Raw genomic sequence first — 23,342 nt, forward strand, 5'->3', positions numbered from 1 at the left:
TGGCGAAGGAGGAAATTGAATGCAAGCTAGCACCTTAACCAGTGGGTACACTGTTTTCTCCAAACTATGCCTACAATTCATGTGATCCTGTAGTAGCATTTGTGGTCTCAGATTATTCTAATTTTGATCATCAGCTGGCAAGAGCGAACTGGACAAATGCACAGTTTTGCCAAAAACATGGAGTGCAACCCTTAGTGGGGTGTGGAGGAATGTGGCAGGGGGGTGAGCAACAACACCAGCCCTGCGCAGGAGGGAGGGCTCAGGAGAGTGGCTCAGGCTGGGCCAGCTCGACATGGGCAGGTGGCAGGGGGTCTTGGGCTGGCCCCGAGTGCAAGGGGTAGAGGGAAAATTCGGGCCAGTCCTGGGTGTGTGGCAGGGGGCCTCATGCCAGTCCCATGGGCGGGCAGGTGGAAGGGGGGCTCGAGCCAACCCCATGCAGGTTGGCGGCGGGGTGGTGGCTTGTGCCAACCTCACGCGCGGGGGAGAAAGGAGGGCCTTGGGCCAGCCCTGAGGGCAGGAAGCAGGGAAGGTGGGGGGGGGAGCTCACGCAGGGCCTCAGGCCACTCCATGCAGTGTCCCGTTTTCCCTTTGCGAAAATATGGTCACCCTAACACTGCTATATATACCTGTGCTAACAGGGTGTGCAGCATAGGTACTCTACAACTGCCCTAAGTGTAGACATAGCCTAAGCAGCAGAATATTTTTCATTAAGGGCTTGATCCTGCAGAGACCAGATCAAGTATTTATAACCATGCACAGCCCTGAAAGGTGATTGGAAGATGTGGTGATATGTAGAGCATGACCCGTAGTATGGAGCAGCAGTGCATTATTCAGTGCAAAAATGTCTTCTGCATGCCTGCTTACAGTAGTTAGTGTTAGGGTGAACTTTCTGAGCCTTGACTCTGCCCATTCCTAATCCCCAACATGCCCCTTTTGGCCCCTACTGAGATGAGGTGGCAAAGGATAGAGGTGTGTACAATGCAGAACAATCTGTATGCTTTTGCTGTGCGCTGGGTCACCTGTGGGCAAATCTTTGGCACATTGCTTTCCATATACTGTACTTTGTATATACTTATGCCTGCACAATCAATGCAAAATAGGTCATCAGTATTTGCACTTATACAATGTGAGCTAGCTGAGAAACACTTCCTAATTAAAAAAACAGTTGCAGATTTGTGTTAAACCACTTGGTGCACATTTCGCACACTTGAATTGTCCTAAAATTTTCTGTGGTGAGATGTACAGGGAGACGTGTATTGCTTATAAATTGTCTGTTTTCCGTTGACCCCAGAGTATTTGGGGAGGAGAGGTAGATACGCTGGAGGGTAGGGATTGGATACAGAGGGACCTAGACAAATTTGAGGGTTGGGCCAAAAGAAATTTGATGAGGTTCAACAAGGACAAGTGCAGAATCCTGCACTTAGGACGGAAGAATCCCATGCACCGCTACAGACTAGGGACCGAATGGCTAGGCAGCAGTTCTGGAGAAAAGGACCTAGGGGTTACATTGGACGAGAAGCTGGATATGAGTCAACAGTGTGCCCTTGTTGCCAAGAAGGCCAAAGGCATTGTGGAATGTATAAGTAGGGGCACTGCCAGCAGATCGAGGGACATGATTGTTCCACTCTATTAGACATTGGTAAGGCCTCATCTGGAGTACTGTTTCCAGTTTTGGGCCCCACACTACAAGAAGGATGTGGAAAAATTGGAAAGCGTCCAGCAGAGGGCAACAAAAATGATTAGGGGACTGGAACACATGACTTATGAGGAGAGGCTGAGGGAACTGGGATTGTTTAGTCTGCGGAAGAGAAGAATGAGGGTGGATTTGATAGCTGCTTTCAACTACCTGAAAGGGGGTTCCAAAGAGGATGGATCTAGACTGTTCTCAGTGGTAGCAGATGACAGAACAAGGAGTAATGGTCTCAAGTTGCAGTGGGGGAGGTTTAGGTTGGATATTAGGAAAAACTTTTTCACTAGGAGGGTGGTGAAACACTGGAATGTGTTACCTAGGGAGGTGGTGGAATCCCCTTCCTTAGAAATTTTTAAAGTCAGGCTTGACAAAGCCCTGGCTGGGATGATTTAGTTGGGGATTGGTCCTGCTTTGAGCAGGGGGTTGGACTAGATGACCTCCTGAGGTCCCTTCCAACCCTGATATTCTATGATTTGCTTTGTATTCATCTTACACAAAAACAGATTCTTATTCTGGGCTTCAAATGTGTTGCGGTTCAATGACAAGACAGCACAAAGCTTTAAGCGAGCAAGCAGGCTGGTCTGCCAACGGACTGGTCCTGTCAGCTTTCCACCCTCTCCTTTATTCTTTCTCTCCCCCTGCGCATTACATTCTCCAACAGATAAAAGGAATACACTGGCTTTGTTTAACATTCTTATTTACCAATTTCCATCTACCGCATTCCTTGCTCTCAGGCCTTGAGCCCAGTCCTGGGAGGCTTCCCACGGTTCATGTCATCTAGGCGAGATTCCAAGGTTCATGCCCTTGGATGGAGCAGTGTGTGCACTGCTCCTACACAACACTCCGGGTGTGCCCTGAATGTTGCCAAGTGCATGAACCCCGTATGAATCCTACATCCCCTCCTTTTTTGTTTATTTGTGCTCGGCCATCTCATGGTAGCCATCAATTTGCTTTTGCAAGCCAATTAACTCCCGGACAGACAAGGTCATAACTCGTGGAGCCTGCCAGGGCGGGTCTCGACAAAGCCTTAACAAAAAGGAAATACATTGCACACAGCAACAGCAAAAAATAAGCCCAAGAAGGTAAAGTGTAATTGGCCGGGCCCCAATTAGCCATGCTAGAGTACTGGGAAGAGAGGTTCGCGTAAGAGGTGAGCATCATCTCATTCCCTATTTCCTCAGGGTGATGACATACTGAAATAAGGCACGTACCTAACAATTCTTCAGCTGCTACAAAATCAAATAAACAAAAGTGAGTAACATTTGCTATTGAAGCCAATCTTTCCCATAGGTTATATGTCATTCGGGCCCGTAACGGAGGAAGCGCTCCCGAGCCAACCCCTACAGGAAATAGCAGGCACAAAAGGCATACAATCAATACAAAATTAGCAGTAATTTGGGCGAGAATGGCCACAAACAGAGTCTCAGGAGTCTCTGGCTGTTGGTTTGCTGCTAGTCTTCGTTGAGCCGTGGCGACCAATGCTTTCACTGCTCCCCATGTCACGGGCTGGCTTGGGACGCTACGTCTCCTCCGTCTCTGTCCCGCCATTGTCGACCTGGGAGGCACCGCATTCTCCTCCAAGGTCAGCTGAAACTCCGGTATGGGGTTCGACAGCCCCTGGTGCCACGCCATGCTGTTTCAGTGCCGGTCGCACACACCGGGCCAGAACCCACAACGGTCCTGCAGGGAGAGAGACAGCGGCATATCCCCGACCCCAAGTGATTAAAGGCACTGGGCCCAGCCATTGCGGATCAGGCAGCTGACGGTAATAGACACGCGGTCTTTCCAGTACCTCGGATTTGTGAAAATGCCGATCCGCAGGGGTCTGCTGATCTGCGTTCAGCGTTAAATTATTTAAAGTAAACAAAAGGATATGCAATTGTTGCTGAATGTCTCCTAAGGTTCAGAGACGCAGCTCCCCTTGTTTTAATTGTTTGTCAAGCAAGGTTTTTAGCGTGCGATTTGCACGTTCAACAACAGCTTGGCCTGTGGAATTATAAGGGATCCCGTATTTGAGACGGACGTCCTATTGGGCACAAAAGGTAAAAAGTGCTGTGGAGCAATAGGCTGGGGCATTATCCGTTTTTATCTGGCTCGGGCGACCCATAACAGCAAAACAGGCTAGCAAATGGTGAATAACTTTGGGAGTGGCTTCCCCACGCTGTGGGGTCGCCCAAAGGAATCCCGAATAGGTATCAACGGAAACATGTAAAAACAAATAGGGGCGGAATTGTGGCACGTGAGTGACATACATTTGCCACAACTGATTCGCTGCGGTACCTCTGGGGTTGACGGCATAAGAAAAGGTAGGGGCAGCAGCGGCACAGTGGGGGGCAGAACGAACAATAGAACGTGCATGATCAGCAGGAATGTGAAACTGTCGGGCCAAAACAGAGGCAGACTGATGAAAAAAGGAATGGCTTTCAATGGGGTCAGAAAAAAGGGAATTTACCTGACCACGTAATGTGCGATCGGCGCGCGCATTGCCCTCAGTGAGTAGCCCAGGAAGAGGGGTGTGACTGCGAATATGAGCAACAAAATAAGGGAAATTATGAGTGGTGATGAGATACTGTAAGGACAAAAACAGGCGAAGAAGGTCCGCATCGACCTGAAGGGGTAATTGAGGGCAAGGGATAAATGATCAATTACCTGATAAACATTTGCGTGTCCACGATCAAATTAAAGGGACAATCAGCAAAAAATTGAAAGGCCAAAATAACAGCAGCTAGTTCCAAGGACTAGTAAAGCTCTCCAAGTGCTGTGCATGCAAATATTGTTGTACAAGTGAATGAAGCGCTTTCAGCTTTTCTAGGGGGAGGGGCCACTGGTCAATCCATACGGTCTCTAAGGATTGCCATACCAATGGTAATGCGGAGGGCAAGGTGGGTGAGGGAGGATTTTGGGCCATTATATATTAATATCGAGGGTGGTGTCCAGCTTTGTAAGTAAGTCACGGCCCCAAATATTGAGGTGGACAGGGAGCACAAAAGGGCGGATTGTAGCAAGGGCACGGCCTCCTGGTTTAGAGACCGTGACCCAAAACAAACTTTGGCGCCCGGGTTTGCTACCCCCGATCCCCCACAACTCTTTAGAAGGAACTGTTGGCCAACTGACCGGCCACTCCGGATCACGAATCACCATAACGTCAGCTCCAGTGTCCACCAGCCCTGTAAAAGGAACATTATTTAAGAGAAGTGTTAACTGAGGTTTCGAGGGGCGGACCGACATTGTTAGAGCAACAAGTGGAGAGGACGTGTTGTGAGACGGCAACTGAGACAGCGTCAATCCAAAGCCGTTCCCGCCCCGGGCTCGATCCTCTGTGGCTGGCACCTGATAGGGGACTAAAATCAATTGTGCAATTGACCGTCCACGCGGGAGCGACTGAGGAAGATGGGTCCACACCTGAACCTTAATAACGCCGGTGTAATCAGTGTCAGTGACCCCTGGGATGACAAAAAACCCCTGTTTCCCAGCGTGTGAGCGAGGGAGAACCAGACCCACAAATCCGGCAGGGAGAGGTCCCGTCACCTGTGTAGGTATGGCGCAAACGTCCCCCGGCAACTGAAAATCAGCGTCCTCCTGCATAATCAAATCAAGCCCTGCACTTCCAGCAGTCGCCGCCCTCATGGAGTCTATGGATTTTAAGGCAGAGGAACAGTCATCTGAGTGGGGAACACCCCCTTTGGCCATGGGTTTGGGGGGGACCCGTCGTGCGGTTTCCCGACCCACTACGACACTGATTAGCCCAGTGATAGCCCTTCCGACACTTGGGGCACTTCTTTGAGGGGCGGGCGGGCGCCGTGATGAGTGGCACTCCCGCTGAAAGTGACCCTCCTTACCACAGCGGTAACAACGCTTCCCTCCTTCCCGCTTTTCCGCAGGGCGGCGGCCAGAACCCCAGCTTTATGTGCTTGTGTGCCGATGTTTTGGCACGCCCGCAGCATGTCCGACAGCTCTAGAACGCCAGCGGCTTGTGCTGCCTGGAGAGCATGGCGGCAATCCTCGTTCGCATTTTCAACCGCCATTTTTAACAGAATCTCCTGAGCTGCCACAGGGTTATCCACCTGTCGGAGGATAGCCTCCTGCAATCTGTTGGTAAAATCCATAAAGGACTCTGATGCACCCTGACGGATACTGGCAAAGCTTTTTGTAGGCTTGCCTGAATCCGGGACCTTCCGGAAGGCATGCTGGGCGCAGGTGGAAATAATGGGGAAGACGGCCTGAGGGAGTTGAAACTGCATCTGAACGGTAGCAAACTGGCCCTCCCCTGCCAAGTGCTCATAAATGACACCTTGCTCTCTATATACCTGGGCTTGGCGTTCCGCCATCTGCCGATACTCACTAAGCCAAATAACATACTGACTGGGCGTCAGCATCATGCGCAACAGCGCCTTCCAGTCTTCAGGGATCGGGGTGTACCCAGAACCTAGCCCTTCAATGAGACCATGTACATACGTGCTAGTCAGGCCGAACTCGCGAATCGCTTTCTTTACCTCCCAGATCACCGAGTAGGGCAAACTGACCCAGTTTGCAACCTGGTTGCCCTGGCCATCATCCTGCCAGGTCACCGGGCAAACTGAGACCAGATCAGCTAATTCCTCTGCTGTAAGATCTGGGCGAGTCTTCGCTGCGTGAACCATTTGTTGCACCAGCGAAAGCCCCTGAGCAGACGCGGACGACCCCCCGGGGGGCCCTGGAGCATGGGGCCCCACGGGGGGATGGTGATCACACACCGGCTCCGGTGGGGAAGGCAAGGGAGGCGGTGGTAATAGAGGCACTGGGGGCGAAGCAGGGGGAGGGATGGCTGCAGGAGCGGACGGGGGTGGCGGGATCGGCAGCCCCTCTGTTGGCGCGGGAGAGGGCCTTTCCGAGGCGACACGCTGTGTCGCATCGCCAGGAGGGGGGATGGCTGCAGGAGGCGAGATCACCAGCCCTGCGAGGGAGGGCCTTTCCGAGGCGACACGCTGTATCGCGTCGCGGCAGAGGTGCCAGGCATGTAAAGCCTGCACAGGCGCCCGAGGCTCTTTGTGCAATGTCTGGCCCAACCGCTCCCAGTCCGCTAGCTTAAGGGTTCCGGCTTCAGGGTACCACGGGCATTGGGCACTCACCTCCTGTAGCAGGAGAGTGAGTTCTTGATTGGGGCAATCATGCTGAGCCTTACGCAGCAAATACTATAGCTCATTACGGTGTTGCACTTGCAAAGCAGAGAGGGAGCTTCCCATACTTACCACAATGAAAAATACTCACCGGGATCCGCGAAGCGGATGAGTGACGTGTCTGAAACCCTTGCCGGGCGAGGTGAGTGCTGAGGGCCCCACGTTTGGGCGCCAGTTGTTGCGGTTCAATGACAAGACAGCACAAAGCTTTAAGCAAGCAAGCAGGCTGGTCTGCCAACGGACTGGTCCTGTCAGCTTTCCACCCTCTCCTTTATTCTTTCTCTCCCCCTGCGCATTACATTCTCCAACAGATAAAAGGAATACACTGGCTTTGTTTAACATTCTTATTTACCAATTTCTATCTACCGCATTCCTTGCTCTCGGGCCTTGAGCCCAGTCCTGGGAGGCTTCCCACGGTTCATGTCATCTGGGCGAGATTCCAAGGTTCATGCCCTTGGATGGAGCAGTGTGTGCACTGCTCCTACACAACACTCCGGGTGTACCCTGAATGTTGCCAAGTGCATGAACCCCGTATGAATCCTACACAAATGGATTGGGATAGAAACAAAGTGTTGTTGTTGTTAATTTTTCCCTTTTGTGCAAATATTAATAAAAGCACCTCTGGTTCATGTCGTATGGATTGGATTTGAATTGTAACAGTGTGATGCTTTACGTTTAAGAAGGAAACAACCAATGGAATGTAAATCGGCAGTAGAATTTGATAATAAGAATATGTTTTAAAACAAAAAACTGTTTGAATCTGATCTTTCTGATCTCAACTTTCAGATAACATTTAGCAAGAAGGAGTATTTCCTGTTAAAATTGCAGCATAGTGTGTGGGGGCGTGTTTACTTAATTCTTTTTCAGAGATCTTTTTTTTTTATCATTTTAACACATGCTTGGTATTAGCTAGTAAATATTTTTTTCCTACATTTTATCCATTTAGAAAAAAAAGCAATGTAAATAATTTACAATAATTTAAAAATTCATTATTTGGTCATTATGATTAGGATACATTCTATCATTATTTGGTCATTTTGATTAGGATACATTCTTTCTGTTCTTCCCCGGAAAGTAGATACAGAAATTACAATTGTATTAATGTGGGAGAAATCAGTATATATAATTGTTTTGTTTTCTGGTTTTTTGTTGTTCTGTTTAATTATGTTATACCTCAAGTAAATAAAAAAATGAATGAAAAGGTCAGCATCTTTCTGATTAATCTTACTAACAAATAAATTTAGGTAGAAGTTTGAAATTCCATTTAAAGTTACAGCAGCAATAAGAGAAAAGACAGTGAGCTTCAGTCTTCTCTCATATACATTTTAAACTTGTCTAATAATCGAGCCTAGAGTGACCTGTAAGGAACATCTTACCTGTATATATTGTATTACACACACAAAAAAAACCCCACTACATTTAAAGAACACTATTAAGATTGCAAGGTCAAACCCACAAAAGTTAGGAAATGCCAGAATTAAGGCTGCTTCTGTAACTTTAATTTCCTTACCTTGTGCGTATGTATTGTGACACAGTGTTTAGTTGCAGGATCACACACTATTTTTTCCCCACAGCATTCCTACCTTATTCAATGCACAGAATGAATGGTGCTCACTTAATGAGGAGCTACTTAATATATTGTTTTATCATTGTTCAGTGCCTGGCCCTAAGCCAATTTACTTCACACTGTTGAAACCTGCTATGAAGACAGACCCTGAGGAAATTAATAATTCTTTTCTATAATACTCATCACGGTAATATCGGAGTACTTCACAAACACTAATAAATTTATCTTCACAAAATCCCTGTGAGGGGTAGGGGTGGTACTATCCCCATTTTACAGATGGGAAGCTGAGGCACAAGGAAGTTAAGGTCAAAAGTATCCACTAAATTCAAGTGCACACTTTGAGATGCCTAGGATCTGGTTTTTCAGTGTACATAGTGTTATGTGACACTTAATGTATACAAGCTCAGCTCCCATTGGCTCCAGCTGCAGCTGAGAGATGAGCAAATAATGGATGTTTTTGTTTGCTGGCACTTCCAGAGAAAAAAGAAAGTTCAACCAGAAACAAAATTTTTCAATTTTTTGGGAGGATTGAAAAGTCATCTAAATTTTAAGTTGAAACTGAGTGTTTTTGTATGGACAAAGTCAAACTATCCTCTCAATTTCAAGTATTTTGACAAAAGCAAAGGAAGGATAGATTCACAAAATAGCTGGCGGGAGCAGGTGGACAGCCTCTCTTTTAACCTTTAGCTCATGGTTAAGGAACTTACCCAGGATGTGGGAGTGGGAGATGCTGGTACAGTTCCCCGACACCTAATGAAGAGAAGAGATTTGAATACAGATGCATAATCTTTTTGCATATGAGTTGGTTAGATTAAATCTGTCTTGTCTGCATGTTGATAGTTCTGTTCCCTCAAGGAAGTTGTTGACTGTCTTTGCCTTGAGATGTTCTTCAGATGGTAACTCCACTCTAGGCAGAATTAAGTCTCTGGACCTGATTCTCCACTCTTTATGCCATTTTATGCCCTTGTAGCCCCAATGATTTCAGTGGGGTTACAATAGAGTAGAACTGGAGAAACGGGGCAGGAGAATCCGTTAAGTTCAGTGATTAATTGCTAGTGGATGGTACTTCATTCAGAAGAATCAGTGATGGTTTTAACCAAATAAATACACTTTTTCGGGGTGTACTAAGTCACTGAGCATAAGAACCTTTTTTGAATACAGTTGTGTGTGATTCTGTTTCTTTTGGATTAGACTGTGCAGTCTGTATTCACACTAGTGTGCACTTTCTCACATGAGTGGAGAAGGGTTGCACAATCTAGTTCTTTTGGTTAATAATTCTGTATAGCCTGCTTCACACAGATTAATTAAGCTCTGTGAACTTTTTGTCTTGTCTACCTCAGAGGGATGCTGTGATGCTAAACTCATTACAAGATCTCATTGGGGATTCCTTATTCACATTTGTGAGCACTTATGTGAGCCATCCCAATGAAGACACTGGGACTATGAGAGGAAGTACGGACTAGTGCTAGCCTGAGACTCAGATCTGCTTCTCATGCACTTCCTGTGTGACTTTGGACATTTCACTTAGTCTCTGTGTGTCTTAGTTCCCCATCTGTAAAATGGAGATAATAGCAGTTGGCTATCTCACAGAGGTGTTGTGAGGATAAATACATTAAAGATTTCTAGATGCTCAGATACTAAGGTGGTGGGGGCCATCTAAGTACCTAAGACAGATTTATCAAAAGGGTAAAATGCTCATCTATGTGAATATGGGTTCCACAACTGGACCCTAGTATTTGTGATGCACTTGGAGATCTACGAATGGGATGGAACGAGTTAAAGAAGCTACTTTTATTGTTCTTGCGCAGTCCCTTCTACAGATCTTTGGGGTGAATTGTTTAAAGAAAAATAAAGTAATTTGACAAATTTTGTACTCATGCGACCTGACAGTCCCTTATTAGATGTGGGATCTCATCAGCAGTTCCTTTTGAAATGGCAAGATAAATGCAAAAATAGCATAAAGAGGGAAACAATTAATACAAATCTTTTCTATACATGGAAAAGTATTAGAGAATCACCAGCTCAAAATGGATTTGAATTTAAATAGATTCAGAATAGGACTTTGTCACTTACTAATTCAGATGTAAAAGGCTTACAGTTAGATCTCAGTAAAAGCATTGAACAGTTACCAGGAGGCAAGTTCCATCGCAAATATGGGATATAGGGATAGAGAAGAAAATAAGCATCCATTGTAATAATAATATCATGGTGACTGTGGGGATGATTTTCAAAGGCACAAATGATCCCAACCTCCTGCAGCCTCGGAATTGGATAGCCTTTATCTGGGCCAGCAAGGGGGAATAAAACCCTGTGGCTCCATTCAAGATTGTGCCCCTCCCCTTTTTCCTCCCTTTCTTGTGTGCCCTCAGCCTCCTTGTGGGCTTCAGGAGGGAGAGAAGATTGGCTGGACAGAAAGGTACAGTATAAGCCTACTGGCTGCTGCTCATCAAAGGCGAGGGTTTATAAGCCCTCCCCCCTGCCTCGGGTGCCATTCTGTGCTGAGAAGAAAAGCTTTTCCCCTCCTCCCTCTCCCCATAGAATTAGAGTAGAAGTGGGCCTTTTGAGCCTTGCTGTGGGCATCATGCTAGTCGCCTTTTGGGGGTTGGGAAGGAATTTTTCCCTCACTGCCATTTTGGTCTGGCCAGGGCAAGTTTTTTTCACCCTCCTCTCAGCAGCCCAGTGACCCAGTGGATAGGTTAAGGTGTAAGATTTGTTTTGTTGCAACTTGGAAGGTGCTCAGTGCAGGTACTCATTCCATAGGGGTCCTGTTCCCCCATAAACAAGAACAGGGAGTGGATTAGGAGAAGGCATCTCCTACAGAAGGTGTGGAATTGGGCTGGGCTTTCTAATATCTGGTACAAAGAGGAGACAACCACTTCTTCCCTACCACCTTAACCCTCATACGAGGGGAGGTGTTAAGGTCCAGCAACAACGCTGGGACAAGGTTAATGGTGTGGAGGAGTGGAGGGGAGGCAGGGCTGATGGCAGTCTTTACCACCATGTGGTAAAGATTACATAAGGAAGGATGATATGAACTTGACAAGTTATTGCTGGATAGTTCCCAAGTGCATTATATAATAAATTTGTAGCCTACCACATTCTCAGTGTCTTGTCCATCTTTCTGCAGTGTCTAGGACAAGGAGAGTTAGACACCTAACCAACATGTGTGCCCTTGAATGTTTCACCATGAAGTTTTAAGGATAGTGATGACTTGTATGGTTGCTGTACCCTAAAGATCTGGAACAATCTGCATGATAGAGTTCACAAGACTTGTGCTCTTGTTGCTGGCAAAAAACAAACCAAGAGTAAAATGAGTTGGATGTAGTTTATCCATAAAAATCCATTCACTTTTGCTAATTTGTTGAAAGAACTTTAAGGTTGCAACATCAAATATTCAAAAATTAGGAAATGCCAAAATTAAGGATGCCCATGCAAACTTAAGTCAGGCCCCTTGTTCATATACCCTATGGCAGGTTGATTGTCAAAGGCAGAGGTGGCAGCTAGGGACCTAACTGCCAGCTAGGCACCTAACTCCCATATGTGCCTTTGAAAATCTCCCCTGCCATTTTTAATTATAACTTCATGTACTGCTTGTTCTACTGGACCCATGTTTCATTGCTTGCATAAGACGGACAGTGAATAAGGCAAAATGTTGTAAGAAGAGTAAGTATGTTCTTTTTTGGTTAAAGAGCTGGGTTCTATTCCTGTCTGTGCCTCATTCCTCCTATGTTATATTGGACAAGACAATGTATGTGCTTGACTTTGTAACTGTAATATTTTTAATATAGGTTTTTTTAAAACATAATTTTCATAGTATAACTGAAATTTATGCCCCAGAATTCTCCATTGTTTGGTTGTTTTTAGGGTTCCTGCCAGAGGACTGGTCAATCCTACACACTGCAGGGAAATGCTCCAATATACCTTCTAAATGCGGTGAAGTTAATAAATCTACAGGTTGCAGTGAAACACTGGGAATCCACTGTCAGTTCGCAGATTGGGTCCAACACCTCCTATCAGCGTGGATGAACTTATTAGAGATTTTAGGTGGACTGCCTGATAGCCTGAAAAATAAAATGAGGATTTAAACTATCTTGTGCTAGCTAAGACATTCTGTTTTCATTTAAGAAGTTATAAATGCGTAATATCATCATGCCCTGTAAGATTATTCTCTACGTCCCTCATCTCAATATCAGCATGGGACCTTCTGTTTGTGAAACCCTTTATCTTTCCTTCTTTCTCTTCCTGAGAGTCATTATTCCATTGCAGCAAGTCTTTTATGTTGCAGTTCCAAGCTCACGCAGATAAATGCCATTCTCTCTGGGAAGGCAGATTCAAACAGTGACAAGGGTGATGGGTTTACAGCCAGCAAGGCATTGCCATGTTGATTGTATTATCGGTTACAGGGGATTGAAATCTATTAATTTAAGAGTTTTAGAAGATCAGTGAGCACTTAATGCAGAATACGAAAACACATAAGCAATCCCACAAAGGCAAAAAATCCCCATCCCAAAAACTAGAACATCCATGCTAGAGAAGAACAGTCAAGAAGACATCTTGCATGAAGCATGACAACTGTTGTAATGATTTTTAAAATACTGACTAAAGAGGATTAGAAGGCCAAGTTCATTTGGGCTTCGCTTGAAGCCAAAAAAGAAAAGAAAGAAGCTTTTGTTGGGAATAGTATTAATTTATTAGGAAAGACAGGCTTATCTTAGCACAGCACATAATTCTATCTATAACCATTAGTTTAAAAAAAAAACAGTTTTCCGCAATTAAAGACTATTAGGAAATAGTCAAGAAACATCCCTGTGTGACTGTGAGAAAATATAAAATAGATTTTGATGTAAACTTAGTGTCCCAAACTATCATATTGACCAATTCCTTAATTAAAATGTTGCCATTACTCTAATTATGTAGGTCAAATCCATTGTTCAGTCAACAACAGCTGTTGCATACTATAGCCAAGGCCACGATAACTTTTTCTACCAGGTCTGGGCATAGGGTAACCAGACAGCAAATGTGAAAAATTGGGACAGGGGTGTGGGGTAATAGGAGCCTATATAAGAAAAACACCCAAAAATCGGGACTGTCTCTATAAAATTGGGACATCTGGTCACCCTATCTGGGTATGATGGCTAAGACACTTTGGTCAACAAGCTTAAGGGCCTAAAGTTATGCACCTCAATCAAAATCTAGGCACTTAAATACGTGGTCTGATTTATCACAGATGAGAGCTTTGGAGGCTGAGCACTTCTGCCAGTCTGGTCACTTATTTACAATACATGCCTAATTCTAGGCATCCAAGTTTGTTCTTCACAGTAACTGTAGAAAAGTACCATGGAATCATTTAAAAAATATGAAAAGAAAAACAAATGAATGTAGTGGTTATGAAATGTGCTGGACTAAAAGGTCTAGGGGGCCTGTCTGCCTAGGTACTTATTTAGCCTTCACCATAATAACATTTGAGTATGTGACAACATTAATAGATTTTATCCTCTTAATATCCATGCGAGGTAGGGAAATATCTCTATTTGTAAAGACAGGAAACCAAGGCATAGGTTAGATGAAGTTATATAGCCAAGGTCTCATTGGAATTTTGTGTCTGAGCCAGGAATTGAACCTATGAATTGAACCTATGTCTCCTGCGTCGTCATCCAGTGACCAGCCCCAAGACATTCCTTCCTACCATAAATTAGAAGATAGAGTCCTCTGTTGATTTTCAGAACAGATGCATCATGGTCAGTAATAGAGCTAATTTCACCGTACTACTTACCCATATGCCTTAAATGTAACCTCTAGAGACCACCTGACTGCTCAAGTAGTTCCGTCCCCATGGAGTCCAGGGTCCTTTTGCTGAGACTACTAAAACATGTCATTTCTGAAGTTGATTTTTGAGATGTTGATGCTTGTCTGCAAGAAATCTGATTGAGACAACTAACTACTTAGGCTACCAAACACCCATCAAATGATGCTGAATTTCAGCAGCACTTGACCTAAGCTGGATCAAAACTAATAAACTAGAGGATAGTTACTTTAACCTAAAGCTAGTCTCCCTATCCATACAATAGTACCTGGAGAAATGCTAGATGGTCAGTTAAGATATATTTATTTATGTTCCTATTTTGTTTTTAATATAAAATAACATATGTTCTGGTGCTGTTGAGCTAATAGATGGAGGTTATCTAGGGTTTTAGAACTTAAGCTGTGGTTTTTCATTAAGTTGTATCACCTGTCAATTCAGGACCCTGGTATGTGATATCAGGAGAAAAGAAAGGGTTTAATTATGATAGCTCCTACTTGAAAGCATGAATCAGGACATAAAATGTGCCTACTTGAGCTTGTGTCCCTATACCCACCTGCCCCTTGACATTGTGCAAAGATGTGGTGCACTATTCAAAATGATATATTGATGTTTCTGGCCAAATCTGATGTATAAAAATAAAACAGAAGGCTAGTTTATAAACACAGAAGATTATGCCTGATTATATGAAAAAATTCATAGACATGATTTAAAAAAAAGCTCAGCCAAATCATGTTTTCCCCCATAGAATAGGAGTATATAGGTGTGTTCCTGTGATCCACACATACCATGTGTTGTGCAGCTCTATATGACATATATGCAAATTACTTTATTTTTATTTCATTTTCATTTATTATATTTTCAAATAATTTACATATAATTATAGTGTCATCTTAACAAATATTTAGTGGCTTTGCACTGGTGAAGCATATCAGTATATTTCACCACCAGCCGGGGATGTCAGAATTGAGGTGAGCGGTCCAGCCTTAATGCAGCAGGTCTGTTGTGTGTGTGGATTGTGCTACAGACTTTAATTTCACATTTCCATGTTTACATATTATCCCTTTCCCTGTATGGATTATCTTTAGTCTTTGAATCCAGTACTTTAAGAGCAAAGACCCCTGCCACTTGAGCTTGAGAAGTAACTGTTGGCAGATGTATAAGCTGTATTCTTATTGACCAGTCCTTAGAGGGAGACGTGACACAAACCCTTTGCAAGTAGGTTATACAATTATTTGTAAGAGAGTAGTGGCATGTTAGATAACAGGTTCCAGGGCTCTATTCTTTTCTCTGGGAGCAGTGTGTGGTCCAGAGTTTAAAGCAGCAGCCACAGACTGGATAGCAAAGTACACATATTCCATCTGAAAAGCCTATGTGAGTGAATGGATGACTTGGCTCAGTTGTACTACAGAGGTGGATTCTATTCCCAGTTCTGCCTTAAGTGGCATCATGAAATCCCTGTTACCATATTTATTAAATGAGGGAAATAATAGTTTACTGCCTCTTGGGAGTAAAGATTTGAGACCTTGGTCTGTAATAAGGCTTGTGCAGTGTGTAGAAATATTAACAGTTAGGAGGTAATACCAGAACCTATTGTCCCCTGGCTCCTAGCTTGGTGCAACTTCCCCCAGGGCAAAGGGTATTTGTGTATCTCTTTCCTGGCCTACCCACCCCCAGATGCCAGGTAGGCATGGAAGAGTTGCCAATGCAAGTGTCATGCAAAATGCTTGACATTGGGCAGTCAGGTCATGAAAGCCTATGGAATTCCTTGTGTGAAACGAGGACTTGAATAAGGATTGTGGGATAAGTTCCTATAATAGTGTCTATTGGAGATCCCCATCTAAATTGAGAATGTGTGAAATTACCATAAAATCAAATTGACAACTAGACATATTTTCATTTTTAATTTTTGAAATATAGGGCTTGGTTTACATGTGATCTTTAGCCTAGGAACTTATTTCCCTGTTGTGCTCATATTCTTAAAACCTCAGTTAAGGGATATTCAAATATTTTCTATTTATATAGGATATTTATAAAGTTACAACTATAAATTGTAATTGAAAGGTAAATGAAAAATTATGCATAAATTAAATTCCATTAAAATGTTAAACAATGCTCTGCATTTTCAGTTAATTATTAATATGTCTGGAAAAAACAAAAGAAACACAAAAAAACACAAAGAAAAACATGTTACCTTATGGATATATTTTTCCTTGACTGCTGTATGATCTGTTTCCTTACCTAACACACTTGGGGACTTAATCTTGACAGGCTGGTGAAACAGAGTTAATATATATGAAAAAGAAGAGCAGTCTTTGATTAGAGAATGTATCGGTTTTTGGCATTCATAAGAGTATGCATCTCAGTGGAATCTTATATGTGCACTTTAGTCATCCTTTAGCAGATGTCAATGTTCTAATTCCAATGCATATTGGGTACCATAGCAAGGATTACCTTATTTCATTTCTTACATTTTTAATTCCTGAACTAACTGGATCCAGCTGTTCCAGCTCTTGATGAAATGCAGAGATTTTATGCTAAATCCAGAAGGGCTAAATTAAAGCAAAATAAAATTTGCATATTGTGTAAAACTCCAGTTGTTCAGCAGCTCCAGATTATATGGTGCTAATCACAAACACTAGATATAGTAAATCCTCTTGAAGTAACCCTGGGGTTAAGTCAACTGCTTTATGCTCTTTGACATATACCCATGCAATATGTAATCGTCTGTTTGACGTCCTCTTCTAGTTACTGTGTATATATTTTAAACAGATACCTTTCCAGCTGCTCTGTGCCTTATGAGACTTTTTTTTCACTGTTAATCAGAAAACAGCTCTATATGTGAAAGGCAAGTGCCAATTAAAAGAAACTAATAGTAGTTTCACTGTTCAGAAACTGTGTTTGCAAATAAGAGGAATGCCCGATAACCTATAGATGTAAATAAAATCTAAGGATCACTAGAATGGTATCCATTGGGGGTACAATTATTTTATAGTGTACTGTGCTGTTTTAGAATATCATAAACATAAAAGCTTGTTGTTCGACATGCTGATTTTTGGTAAGAAGGCGAATATTAAGTAAATAATATTCTCTGTTGGAAATAGGAATGGTTAACAAATACGCCATATTCTAGAAGGGACTGTTGTGTCTCTCAAAAGCCAGAGTTTAGTTTTTTTCAAGAATGAATATTCTATTTATTTTACTGTCAAGAATTCTAACATATCATTTCAGCCTTTTGTGATATTAGGTAGCATAGTGGGGTCTATGACTAGGTGCTATGATAACACACATAATAATAATTAATAAGATATCTTTTGCAAGATATTAGGAGGGAAAAGGAATATTTAATGAGCTAGAAGTCATTAGACATTAAATAAATAACAACTGATTGTTACTGTGTTGGCTACTTTAAAATAAAAGTCTTCAGAAATCATCTGTAAAGTTTATTTTTTCCTAACTTTAAGGTGAAAAGATGCAAATTGACCCATGGCTCCTACTGAAGTTTATAACTACTTATATTAACTACAACATGTTTAGCAGAGACATCTGCTGGCTGTCTTTAAAAAATGAACCAGCAATCCCCTGTTTAAATATTAGGACTCTATTTCTCTCACTTCCACAAGGAAGACCTTTTAAAAAGAAAACTAAAAGGGTTTTGAGTCTTTGCATGAATACAGAAAGCATTAATACTATTACTTCAGAGGAAATATTATAGGTATAATCAAATAAAATAATTACCAAAGGTAAAATAATTTTCTTGTTGCATTTCTGTTCTTGAATCTGAACATAATTGGAGGTGTATATATGAGTGGGGGGGAAAAATTAAAAAAAGAGGGAGAAAATGATTAAAGGAATACCCCACCTCAAGAGATCAGGACAGATACTAAAATGATACAGTAGCCAAACTAAGTCTCCATAGTCTTTTATGTGGTGAATAAGAAGAGTCAGCATACCAAACACACTAACTGGTTTAATATCCAGTTCTTACCCCATTTTTCGAGTTTCTTCTTGTTCAATAGAATAACAAAATATAACTATCAACCTAAGCTTTCTCCTTAGCTTGGTTTGTTTGTTTCTCTCAGTAAGGCCCTTCGTTTCCTCTTATATCTCAGTGGTCTTGTCTACACTGTTTTGCTGTCACTCGTGCACCTCCACCCGTTGCAGCACTGGTGGGAGTACTGCTGCCAGCAGAGGTTAAAACGCTCGGAGCTGATCTACATTGCAGTTCCCACCAGTACTCCCACCTGTGGATCTGTGGCAAGGATAACAATGCTAGGAAATTAAACAAAATCTAATGTCAACATAGTCAACCCTCTTTTATCTTAGTGACCCCAGTCTGGTCTGGCTTTCTGCAGAAGCCAGCATGGATCAGCAGAATAGTCCTGTCTCTCCCTGCAGTAGGCTAAACCCTGACATTCTCTTAACAGGTGTCCACTTATACCAGGACTGAATTTGGCATTAGGTCTACTTAAATCATCAAAGGAAGTGAAGAGATTAAGTATTTTTTATTAATTTTAAGCCTTTTTTTAAAAAATGGTATAATAACTCTGCTTTTCAGTTTACCCTCTGCAATTTTGATTAGATTACTGTTCCAAGAGACTGAAAATGGGCTCCTGATTGTGTTCTCCATGCATATCTTCTTTATTGTTGATTTCAATTTGTAAAATATATTAAATAATACCTATCTTTTAAAGTCTGGATTTAAAATACTAATGGAGTCATAGTAACAGACATGAGCTTTTCCTGTTACAAACCTATGGTGGCAGTGGTTTGTTTTTAAAGTAATTGTATTTATTTAAGTAAAATGTTACTGTTCTCTGAGATAAATATTCACTGAGCCACTTTTGATGCAGACGATAGGATACATTCTTCAGTGTGCCAGAACTCTGTTCTGTGTACCTTGAAGGGGGCCCAAAGAGGATGATGTGATACTTTTTTGCCACCAAATCCTGGGCGTAATTTCCAGCCCCTTGCCCAAATAAGTGGAGCTTCAGAGCTGCTCTTAATTATGCCATCTTGCAATGGCCCCTTAAGGGCCGTTGTGCAGGGGGGGATTGCTAGAGCACAAAGCGGTAGGACAGTTCTTTTCCATTTGGGGATGTCTTCATGTCAGGGGTATCCTCAGTTACCCTTTGGGGACAGCTTGAAGTCTCCTCTGCCCACCCAGAATGGTACAAAAGGGACTTAGATAGGCCTACTGTCTCACTCTGTGTTTTTTCCTTCAATTAGTCAGTTGTACATTTCCATTACATCCTATATTTATTTTTGGTGACATTGGTGTATTAAACTAAAACAGCTTTACATGTTTTGTGGAGGACCTAACAAAGGATTATATTCTATTGAACTAACTTTAATACAAAGTCCCTATGATTTATTGAGTGTAACTGGGTTGCTGCTAATACTGATTGTTTCATTGTGCTGTCTCAAATTGGAAGTGAAATTTCAATCAATACTATTATTTTGACTCAATTAGTAGTTTCAGTATTTTTTCACTGTATTAACTGAAATTCCTTGATGCTCAAATTCTTGCTTGGTTTGTATTTTAAAACATAAATTTGAGAAGCAGATGGAACCTTTACTGTCTTTTCTACAGGCATGCTATGGCTCATAAGATTTTAAGACAATCATAAAAATCTATATATTTTGTAACCATTAGGCCAATGTCAATGATATCCTCAACACTATCAAATGGAGCTGAGCTTGGAAACAGTACAGCAACACAAATCTTGAAAATTCTTCAGTAAGATTCTATTGAATAAAGGCTACTTTGATGTAATTAGAGGAGGTAGACATGTAAGAGACTTCTTACATTATTCAGTCCTTGGGACAGACTGGACAAAGTAACTTTAATAAAAGGTCCAGCATAATCAGATCTCTGGCTACAATGTAGAGTATTACTAATAGCCAAAGCAGTGAGGATTTAAGGACAACAGTTTCTACACTTACAAGTTTTGCTGGCATACTATATTGGTGTGAAGTGATGACATTTTAACAGTATGGTTATGCTGGCAGAAGCCCTAGTGTAAGTGCAGTTACACCAGCAAAAAGTATTTTTGTGTTATAGCTTATTTTGCATGCTGAACTGGAATATTCTGTACCAGCAGAAGCACTTTTGCCAGTATAAGTTGTGTCTACAGTAGGAGAGTTTTGATGGTAGAGCTATATTGGCAAAACATCTAAATATAGACAAGACTTTAGCTTGGGAGGAGGAACAGAAATGACATTCAAATGTGAGGACCTAATTTTCTCATGACTTGCATCATGTGCAGTCCTTTACTCCAGTACAAAGTGAATGTGTAATGCTACCATTCTGATCTGGCAGCATTTTATACCCACTTTCCACTTATGTAAATGAATGCCTGTGGTGCAGGGCAATGGATAATCAAGCCTTGGTGTTAGATCTCAGCTGGTGACAACAGTTCCACTGACACCAGTGGAGGATTTTCCCCCTGAAGGCTGCCACCAAAGAAGACAAGGTGGGTGAGGTAATATCTTTTATTGGACAAGCTTCTGTTGGTCACAGAGACAAGCTTTCGAGCTTCCACAGAGCTCTTCTTCAGGTCTGGGAATTGTATTCAGAGTGTCACTGCTAAATACAAGGTGGAACAGTTTAGCATAAGTAGTAAACACATTGGACCATTCATGTTGAAGTGGCCCATTAACACCTCTCCAGTCACAGGTGGGAAAGAGCAGGGGCTGGTAAAGTGGTTTACAGATTGTTTGTAATAAGCCATAAATCCAGTGTCTCTGTTCAGTCCCTGTTTTTTTAGTATCTAGAAAAGTTAAGAATTTAAGTTCCCAGGTTCTTCTTTTGAACGTGTTGTACGGGTTTCATTTGAGAATGATGACTAAGATGTCAGATATAGAGTGTTTGCTTGTGAAAAATGTATACCCTCAGGTGATATCGTGTTTTTGTCTCATCATTTTTCTTGGTGAGTTCATTTGAGAGCATAGTGATTGTCTGGTTTCACCCACATAGCTTTTATTGGGGGCATTAACTGCACTGGATGAGGTATTCCACAAGTTATGATAGGCATGTGTAGGACCCATGAATCTTAAATAGTGTCTTGATCATCATGACAGGTTTCAGAGTAGCAGCCGTGTTAGTCTGTATTCGCAAAAAGAAAAGGAGTACTTGTGGCACCTTAGAGACTAACAAATTTATTTGAGCACAAGCTTTCATGAGCTCACTTCATCGGATGCATTCAGTGGAAAATACAGTGGGGAGATTTATATACATAGAGAACATGAAACAATGGGTGTTACCATACACACTGTAACCAGAGTGATCACTTCAGGTGAGCTATTACCAGCAGGAGAGCGGGGGGCAGAGTGGGGGGGACCTTTTGTAGTGATAATCAAGGTAGGCCATTTCCGGCAGTTGACAAGAATGTCTGAGGAACAGTGGGGGGTGCGGGTGGGGATAAACATGGGGAAATAGTTTTACTTTGTGTAATGACCCATCCACTCCCAGTCTCTATTCAAGCCTAAGTTAATTGTATCTAGTTTGCAAATTAATTCCAATTGAGCAGTCTCTCGTTGGAGTCTGTTTTTGAAGTTTTTTTGTTGAAGTATTGCCACTTTTAGGTCTGTAATCGAGTGACCAGAGAGATTGAAGTGTTCTCCGACTGGTTTTTGAATGTTATAATTCTTGACGTCTGATTTGTGTCCATTTATTCTTTTACGTAGAGACTGTCCAGTTTGACCAATGTACATGGCAGACGGGCATTGCTGGCACATGATGGCATATATCACATTGGTGGATGTGCAGGTGAACAAGCCTCTGATAGTGTGGCTGATGTGATTAGGCCCTATGATGGTGTCCCCTGAATAGATACGTGGACACAGTTAGCAGCGGGCTTTGTTGCAAGGATAGGTTCCTGTGTTAGTGGTTCTGTTGTGTGGTGTGTGGTTGCTTGTGAGTATTTGCTTCAGGTTGGGGGGCTGTCTGTAGGCAAGGACTGTCCTGTCTTTCCTTCCCCCCACCCCCACTCTCCTGCTGGTAATAGCTCACCTGAAGTGATCACTCTGGTTACAGTGTGTATGGTAATACCCATTGTTTCATGTTCTCTATGTATATAAATCTCCCCACTGTATTTTCCACTGAATGCATCCGATGAAGTGAGCTGTAGCTCACGAAAGCTTATGCTCAAATAAATTTGTTAGTCTCTAAGGTGCCACAAGTACTCCTTTTCTTTTTGCTCATCATGGTGATGGAGATATGTCTAGAGGCTTTGCATCATTGTTCTAGTAGGGTCTGGTCTGCGGATGTTTGTGTATAGGGAGGTGACATTCATGGTGGCACGGAGGGTGTTTTGAGAGAGGTTGTTAATGTTGCAGAGTTTGTGGAGGAAGTCAGTTGTGTCCTGGAGGAAGCTGAGTGGTTTGAGGATAATTTCTGAGAGTCCCAATATTGCTTCAATAAGAGTGCCATGGCCAGATATGATGGGTCTGCCTGGGTTCAGTTGTTTGTGTATCTTAGGAAGGATGTAGAAAGTCCCTGGTATGGGTTTGTGGGGGAGGAGGTTGTAGAGTTTCTCTAGGAGTTGTTTGGGGAAGGATTTGTTGACATCCTTAAATTCACAGGTAAATTATGGTGTGGAAGAAGATGCCATTTATAGGCATAGTTGTGAAACATTCTTAAAATATTAAGAACCAAATTCTCTGGTGCCATAACTTCATGGACATCAACAGAACTATGCCAGCAGAGAATTTAGTCCTGGACATCAACATGCCAGCAGGGAGACTGCATTATCAAGCTTTCTGTTGTGTTTCTTTTCCTGATGACACCCAAAGTTAGCAACATGCTATAGCAGAAATAATGTTTCTACTGAAGCTAGAGATGAAATGTTAGATATTTGCACATCTTCCATTCATTAGGAAGTTTAATCAAAAAGAGATCTAAGACTACAAAAGGAATGAAGTTTTTAGATGACTTAGGAGATGACTAGACTGGTTGGTTGCTTATGGAGCTATATTTTTTTTAAAGGTTGCATTTAGGTTTGGGGTGGCTTTTGTTTTGTTCTTTTTGTTTTGAGGTTAGGGTTTAATTATTTTTTCCAATATGTATTCAAAGGTCATACTAATGATAGGCTTCCCTTCTTGCAAGCGGATGTTAAGCATGAAGTG

At 42.5% G+C, this 23,342-nt stretch overlaps 1 protein-coding gene and 1 long non-coding RNA gene across 2 annotated transcripts in view; one reads left to right on the forward strand and one right to left on the reverse strand.

The window, feature by feature from the left end:
• The window catches only part of MOCOS (molybdenum cofactor sulfurase), a 406,588-nt gene that overhangs the window by 243,601 nt on the left and 139,645 nt on the right, over nucleotides 1-23,342 (forward strand). The gene's annotated exons all lie outside the window — the stretch shown is intronic.
• On the reverse strand, nucleotides 2,311-7,079 carry LOC141981583 (uncharacterized). Its single transcript, XR_012637840.1, has 4 exons — nucleotides 6,938-7,079; nucleotides 4,805-4,857; nucleotides 4,143-4,209; nucleotides 2,311-3,370 (listed from the first exon to the last, which is right to left on the reverse strand). It is a non-coding gene; the product is annotated as an uncharacterized LOC141981583 (long non-coding RNA).

Source organism: Natator depressus, chromosome 2, assembly GCF_965152275.1.
Source record: "Natator depressus isolate rNatDep1 chromosome 2, rNatDep2.hap1, whole genome shotgun sequence".
NCBI classification, from domain to species: domain Eukaryota; kingdom Metazoa; phylum Chordata; order Testudines; family Cheloniidae; genus Natator; species Natator depressus.